The following is a 6,807-nucleotide window of genomic DNA, read 5'->3' as shown; positions in this document are numbered from 1 at the left end:
ACTAGAAAACCTAGAAAATCATAGAAAAACTTAGAAAAACCTAAAAACCATAAAAAAACCATAAAAAATCCAAAAATCCTTAAAAACCCTAGAAAATCCTAAAAACCCTAGAAAACCCTAAAAAATCCTCGAAAACCTTAACAAACCCTAAAAACCCTACAAAACTGTAAAAAAGCCTAGAGAATACTAGAAATCCGAGAAAATCCTAAAAAAAATCCTAAAAAACCCTAGAAAACCATAAAAACCCTAAAAAAACAGTAAAAACCCTAGACAATCCTAGAAAACCCTAAAAAACAGTAAAAACCCTAAAAAACACTAGAAAACTCAAAAAACTCCTAAAAACCCTAAAAACCCTAGAAACCCTAAAAAATAAAAAAAACCATAGAAAACCCTTAAAAACCCTAAAAAAACCAAAAACCCATAAAAAACCCTAGAAAACAGTAAAAAATCTCTAAAAACCCTAGGAAACTCTAAAAAACCCTAAAAAATTTAAAAACCATAAAAAAAACCATAGAAAATCCAAAAATCCCTAAAAAACTAGAAAATCCTAAAAAACCCTAGAAAACCCTAAAAAAATCCTCGAAAACCTTAACAAACCCTAAAAACCCTAAAAATCCAAGAAAACTATGAAAACCCGAGAACAAACACTAGAGAAGCCTAAAAATCCTAGAAGAGGCTAAAAACCCTAAAAACTCTGAAAAATACTAGAAAACCATAGAAACCCTAGAAAAACCTAAAAACCATAAAAAAACCAAAAATCCCTAAAAACCCTAGAAAATCCTAAAAAACCCTAGAAAACCCTAAAAAAATCCTCGAAAACCTTAACAAACCCTAAAAACCCTAGAAAACCCTAAAAAAAGTCTAGAAAGTACTAGAAATCCAGAAAATCCTAAAAAAATCCTAAAAACCATAAAAAATCGTAAAAAAATTCTAAAAACCAAAAAAAATCCTAGAAAATCATAAAAAGCCGACAAAAACAGTAAAAACCCTAGAGAATCCTTGAAAACCCTAAAAACAGTAAAAAACACTAAAAAACAATAGAAAACTCAAAAAACTCCTAAAAACCCTAAAAACACTAGAAAACCCTAAAAAACCTTAAAAACCCTAAAAAACCAAAAAACCATAAAAAATCCTAGAAAACAATAAAAAATCTATAAAAACCCTAGGAAACTCTAAAAAACCCTAAAAACTCTAAAAAACCCTAAAAACCCTAGAAAACCATAAAAAAACCCTAAAAATCCTAGAAACTCCTAAAAACCCTAGAAAACTATAAAAACCCTACAAACCACAGAAAAACCTAGAAAATTCTAGAAAACCCTAAAAAAGAGTAAAAACCCTAAGAAAAACCTAGAAAACTCAAAAAATTCCTAAAAATCCTCGAAAACCCTAAAAAATAAAAAAAACCATAGAAAATCCTAAAAAACCATAAAAAATCCTAGAAAACAATAAAAAACCATAGAAAACCCTAGAAAAACCTAAAACCCACAAAGAACCCTAGAAAACCCAAAAATCCCTAAAAACCCTAGAAAACCCTAAATATCCCTACAAAATCGTAAAAATCCTAAAAAAGCCCTGAAAACCCTAAAAACCCTAGAAAACCTTATAAAAACCTTAGAAAACACTTAATCCTTGAAAACCCAAAAAAAACCCTCGAAAACCCTCTAAAAACCCCAGAAAACTCTAAAAACCCTAGAAAACCCTAAAAAAACCCTAGATAACCCTAAAAAACCTAAAAACCCTCAAAACACTCAAAACCGTAAAAATTCTAAAAATTCCTGAAAACTATAAAAATCCTAGAGAACCCTAAAAAAATCCTAAAAAACTCAAAAAACCCTAGAAAATCCTAAAAAACCATAAAAATCTTAGAAAACAAAAAAACCCCTAAAAAACCCTAAAAATCTTAAAAAACAAAAAAATCCTAAAAAATTCTAAAAATTCCAAAAAATCCTAAAAAACAGTAAAAACCCTGAAAAACCCTAGAAAACACTAAAAAACCCTAAAAAATACTAGAAAACCCTAGAAAACCCTAAAAAACACTAAAAATCTTGGAAAACCATAAAAAAACCCTAAAAACTCTAGAAAATCCAAAAAACCATAAAAAATCATAAAAAAACCCTAGAAAACCATTAAAAAAATCCTAAAAACCTTTAGAAAACCCTAAAAAATTCTAGAAAACCATAAAAAACACTAAAAACCCTAAAAAACCCTAGAAAACCCTAAAAAAATCCTGGAAAATCCTAGAAAACCCTAAAAAAACTCTAAAAATCCTAGAAAATCCTAAAAACCCTACAAAATCCTAAAAAACCCTAAAAATCCTAGAAAACCCTAAAAACTCTAAAAAACCTAAAAAATTCTAAAAGCCCTAGAAAATCCTAGAAATCCCTAAAAACCCCTAAACACACTAGAAAACCCTAAAAATTCCTAGAAAACCCTAAAAAATCCTAAAAATACAAGAAAACTATGAAAACCCGAGAACAAACACTAGAGAAGCCTAAAAATCCTAGAAGATGCTAAAAAACCCTAAAAACTCTGAAAAATACTAGAAACGCTAGAAAATCATAGAAAACCTTAGAAAAACCTAAAAACCATAAAAAACCATAGAAAATCCAAAAATCCCTAAAAACCCTAGAAAATCCTAAAAAACCCTAGAGAACCCTAAAAAATCCTCGAAAACCTTAACAAACCCTAAAAACCCTACAAAACCCTAAAAAAGCCTAGAGAATACTAGAAATCCGAAAAAATCCTAAAAAAATCCTAAAAACCATAAAAGATCCTAAAAAAATTGTAAAAATCCTAAAAAATCCTAGAAAAACATAAAAACCCTAAAAAAACAGTAAAAACCCTAGACAATCCCAGAAAACCCTAAAAAACAGTAAAAAACCTAAAAAACACTAGAAAACTCAAAAAACTCCTAAAAACCCTAAAAACCCTAGAAACCCTAAAAAATAAAAAAAAGCATAGAAAACCCTTAAAAACCCTAAAAAAACCAAAAAACCATAAAAAACCCTAGAAAACAATAAAAAATCTCTAAAAACCCTAGGAAACTCTAAAAAACGCTAAAAAATTTAAAAACCATAAAAAAAACCATAGAAAACCGAAAAATCCCTAAAAAAACTAGAAAATCCTAAAAAACACTAGAAAACCCTAAAAAAATCATCGAAAACCTTAACAAACCCTAAAAACCATAGAAAACCCTAAAAAAGCATAGAAAATACTAGAAATCCAGAAAATCCTAAAAAAATCCTAAAAACCATGAAAAATCCTAAAAAAATTCTAAAAATCCTAGAAAATCATAAAAAGCCGACAGAAACAGTAAAAACCCTAGAGAATCTTAAAAAACCCTAAAAAACAGTAAAAAACCCTAAAAAACGCTAGAAAATTCAAAAAACTCCTAAAAACCCTAAAAACACTAGAAAACCCTAAAAAACCTTAAAAACCCTAAAAAAACCAAAAAAACATAAAAAAAACCCTAGAAAACAATAAAAAATCTATAAAAACCTTAAGAAACCCTAATAACTCTAAAAACCCCTAAAAACCCTAGAAAACAAAAAAAAAACACTAAAAATCTTAAAAATTTAAAAAAACCCTAGAAAACTATAAAAACCCTACAAACCCCAGAAAAACCTATAAAATCCCAAAAACCCTTAAAAACAGTAAAAACCCTATGAAAAACCTAGAAAACTCAAAAAACTCCTAAAAAACCATAGAAAACCCTAAAAAAACATAAAACCATAAAAAACCCTAGAAAACAATAAAAAACCATAGAAAACTCTAGAAAAACCTAAAACCCACAAAGAACCCTAGAAAACCCAAAAATCCTTAAAAACCCTAGAAAACCCTAAAAAACCCTACAAAATCGTAAAAATCCTAAAAAAGCCCTGAAAACCCTAAAAACCCTAGAAAACCTTATAAAAACCTTAGAAAACCCTTAATCCTTGAAAACCCAAAAAAAACCTCGAAAACCCTCTAAAAACCCCAGAAAACCCTAAAAACCCTAAAAAAACCCTAAAACCCTTGATAACCCTAAAAAACCTAAAAATCCTCAAAACACTCAAAACCGTAAAAACCCTAAAAATCCCTGAAAACCATAAAAATCCTAGAGAATCCTAAAAAAATCCTAAAAAACACAAAAAATCCTAGCAAATCCTAAAAAACCATAAAAATCTTAGAAAACAAAAAAAAAAACCTAAAAAACCCTAAAAATCTTAGAAAACAAAAAAATCCTAAAAAACACTAAAAATTCCAAAAAATCCTAAAAAACAGTAAAAACCCTGAAAAACCCTAGAAAACCCTAGAAAACCCCTAAAAAACACTAAAAATCTTGGAAAACCATAAAAAACCCTAAAAACTCTAGAAAATCCAAAAAACCATAAAAAAATCATAAAAAAACCCTAGAAAACCATTAAAAAATCCTAAAAACCTTTAGAAAACCCTAAAAAATTCTAGAAAACCATAAAAAACACTAAAAACCCTAAAAAACCCCTAAAAATCCTAAAAAATCCTGGAAAATCCTAGAAAACCCTAAAAAACTCTAAAAATCCTAGAAAACCCTAAAAAACAGTAAAAACCCTAGAGAATCCTAGAAAACCCTAAAAAACAGTAAAAACCCTAAAAAATACTAGAAAACTCAAAAAACACCTAAAAACCCTAAAAACACTAGAAAACCGTAAAAAACCTTAAAAACCCTAAAAAACCCAAAAAACCATAAAAAACCCTAGAAAACAATAAAAAATCTATAAAAACCCTAGGAAACTCTAAAAAACCCTAAAAAACTCTAAAAAAATCCTAAAACCTCTAGAAAACCATAAAAAAAACCCTAAAAACCCTAGAAAATCTAAAATACCCTAGAAAACTATAAAAACCCTACAAACCCCAGAAAAACCTATAAAATCCCAAAAAACCCTAAAAAACAGTAAAAACCCTAAGAAAAACGTAGAAAACTCAAAAAACTCCTAAAAACCCTAGAAAACCCTAAAAAATAAAAAAACCATAGAAAATCCTAAAAAACCTTAAAAACCCTAAAAAAACCTAAAAACCATAAAAAACCTAGAAAACAATAAAAAATCATAGAAAACCCTAGAAAAACCTAAAACGCACAAAGAACCCTAGAAAACCCAAAAATCCCTAAAAACCCTAGAAAACCCTAAAAAACCCTACAAAATCGTAAAAATCCTAAAAAAACTCAGAAAACCCTAAAAACCCTAGACAACCTTATAAAAACCTTAGAAAATCCTTAGTCCTTGAAAACCCTCAAAAAATTCTAGAAAACCATAAAAAAACAGTAAAAACACTAAAAACCCTAAAAATCATAGAAAACAAAAAAATCCTAAAATACCCTAAAAATCTCAGAAAATCCTAAAAAACAGTAAAAATCCTGAAAAACCCTAGAAAACGCTAAAAAACATAAAAAATCCTAGAAAACCTAGAAAACCCTAAAAAACACTAAAAATCTTGGAAAACCATAAAAAACCCTAAAAACTCTAGAAAATCCAAAAAACCATAAAAAAAATCATAAAAAACCCTAGAAAACCATTAAAAAATCCTAAAAACCTTTAGAAAACCCTAAAAAATTCTAGAAAACCATAAAAAATAGTAAAAACCCTAAAAAACCCTAGAAAACCCTAAAAAAATCCTGGAAAATCTTAGAAAACTCTAAAAAACTCTAAAAATCCTAAAAACCCTACAAAATTCTAAAAAACCCTAAAAACCCTAGAAAACCCTAAAAACTCTAAAAATCCAAAAAATTTTAAAAGCCTTAGAAAATCCTAGAAATCCCTAAAAACCCCTAAACACACTAGAAAACCCTAAAAATTCCTAGAAAACCCTAAAAAATCCTAAAAATCCAAGAAAACTATGAAAACCCGAGAACAAACACTAGAGAAGCCTAAAAATCCTAGAAGATGCTAAAAAACCCTAAAAACTCTGAAAAATACTAGAAACCCTAGAAAACCATAGAAAACCCTAGAAAAACCTAAAAACCATAAAAAACCATAGAAAATCAGAAAATCCCTAAAAACCCTAGAAAATCCTAAAAAACCCTAGAAAACCCTAAAAAAATCCTCGAAAACCTTAACAAACCTTAAAAACCCTACAAAACCCTAAAAAAGCCAAGAGAATGCTAGAAATCCGAGAAAATCCTAAAAAAAAATCCTAAAAACCATAAAAAATCCTAAAAAAATTGTAAAAATCCTAAAAAGCCCTAGAAAACCATAAAAACCCTACAAAAACAGTAAAAACCCGACACAATCCTAGAAAACCCTAAAAAACACTAAAAACACTCAAAAACAGTAAAAACTCGACACAATCCTAGAAAACCCTAAAAAACAGTAAAAACACTAAAAAACACTAGAAAACTCAAAAAACTCCTAAAAACCCTAAAAAATAAGAAAAAGCGTAGAAAACCGTTAAAAATCCTAAAAAACCATAAAAAATTCTAGAAAACAATAAAAAATCTCTAAAAACCCTAGGAAACTCTAAAAAACCCTAAAAAATTTAAAAACCATAAAAAAACCATAGAAAACCCAAAAATCCCTAAAAAAACTAGAAAATCCTAAAAACCCTAGAAAACCCTAAAAAAATCCTCGAAAACCTTAACAAACCCTAAAAACCCTAGAAAACCCTAAAAAAGCCCTCGAAAACCTTAACAAACCCTAAAAACCCTAGAAAACCCTAAAAAAATCCTCGAAAACCTTAACAAACCCTAAAAACCCTAGAAAACCCTAAAAAAATCCTCGAAAACCTTAACAAACCATAAAAACCCTACAAAACCCTAAAAAAGCCAAGAGAATGCTAGAAATCCGAGAAAAT

The 6,807-nt window shown here is 28.5% G+C and overlaps 1 long non-coding RNA gene across 1 annotated transcript; it reads right to left on the bottom strand.

The window, feature by feature from the left end:
- Positions 1-216: 216 nt before the first annotated feature.
- On the bottom strand, positions 217-6,711 carry LOC127744510 (uncharacterized). Its single transcript, XR_008005473.1, has 3 exons — positions 6,659-6,711; positions 6,374-6,559; positions 217-362 (listed from the first exon to the last, which is right to left on the bottom strand). It is a non-coding gene; the product is annotated as an uncharacterized LOC127744510 (long non-coding RNA).
- Between the last annotated feature and the right edge of the window lie 96 nt (positions 6,712-6,807).

The sequence above is a fragment of the Arachis duranensis genome, unplaced genomic scaffold, assembly GCF_000817695.3.
Source record: "Arachis duranensis cultivar V14167 unplaced genomic scaffold, aradu.V14167.gnm2.J7QH unplaced_Scaffold_49773, whole genome shotgun sequence".
Lineage (NCBI taxonomy): Eukaryota > Viridiplantae > Streptophyta > Magnoliopsida > Fabales > Fabaceae > Arachis > Arachis duranensis.
Note: the sequence above shows the minus strand (reverse complement) of the source record. Positions and strands in the feature narration are given on the sequence as shown.